Source organism: Sturnira hondurensis, unplaced genomic scaffold (assembly GCF_014824575.4).
Source record: "Sturnira hondurensis isolate 20B ecotype Veracruz unplaced genomic scaffold, ASM1482457v3 Scaffold0013117, whole genome shotgun sequence".
In the NCBI taxonomy this organism is placed as follows: Eukaryota; Metazoa; Chordata; class Mammalia; order Chiroptera; family Phyllostomidae; genus Sturnira; species Sturnira hondurensis.
This window is the reverse complement of record NW_028085748.1, coordinates 1-763: the sequence shown is the minus strand read 5'-3', so window position 1 is coordinate 763 and position 763 is coordinate 1. Positions and strand designations below refer to the sequence as shown.

Below are 763 nucleotides of genomic sequence, written 5' to 3'. Positions count from 1 at the left end.
TAATAAAGAAATAAAATAAGATATAAAGGTTTGGACTTTTGTTTTATTCTCCAATGCTAGTGCAGTTGTAGATTTGTAGTGTTTTTTATTAAGTCACGTGCATCTCACAGCAACATGCAAGGTTCTCTTTCTGCTATGACGGTTGCTGGTCGGCTTGTTGCACATGCACCCTGCATTTTCAACTTTGGCTCCTATGCCATCACGCCTCTTTGCTCATGAATTATCATTCCCAGACTTTTGAAAAGTTTATTAATATCCATAATATCAGCTGCCAGCTGCCTAAGCAAAGGCTCTCTCCTGAATGAGGTGGAGGTCACCTTCTGTAATTCCCTCATCCTGCACCTGACCTTGAGGGTGAGTTTGGCTTTTCTAGAACACAAAATTCCTTTCTTTGAGCTCTCTTCAGGAATTCCACCAGATGCTCCAGTACAGGCTGCCCACACAGGCAAAACACTCTTTTCCTTTCTCAGCTGCTGGCCTTTGGAGAGTTGGTCAGTGATGTTGTGAATTCAGCCACTAAGAAATAACTTGTATTTTCCTTTCATGTTGTTCATTGAGGGTGGTAGGAGAAGATACAGACTGTTTCAATGACTTAATTGGTTTTTTTTTGCCATTTGTTTAAAATATTGGTGGTTCTGCTGCAGCTGTTGCCTCAACTCAGGCGATTCTTGAGATGTTCCACGTTGATTCAGAGTCCTTTATATATCCACGCAAGGTCATGTGATCTTTGGATGATGGATATACTTGGCCACCTGGTTGGGGT

The 763-nt window shown here is 41.7% G+C and overlaps 1 pseudogene; it reads right to left on the bottom strand.

Moving 5' to 3' along the window:
- Positions 1–191: 191 nt before the first annotated feature.
- LOC118997408 (syntaxin-7-like) lies at positions 192–701 on the bottom strand (annotated as a pseudogene).
- Positions 702–763: the final 62 nt, after the last annotated feature.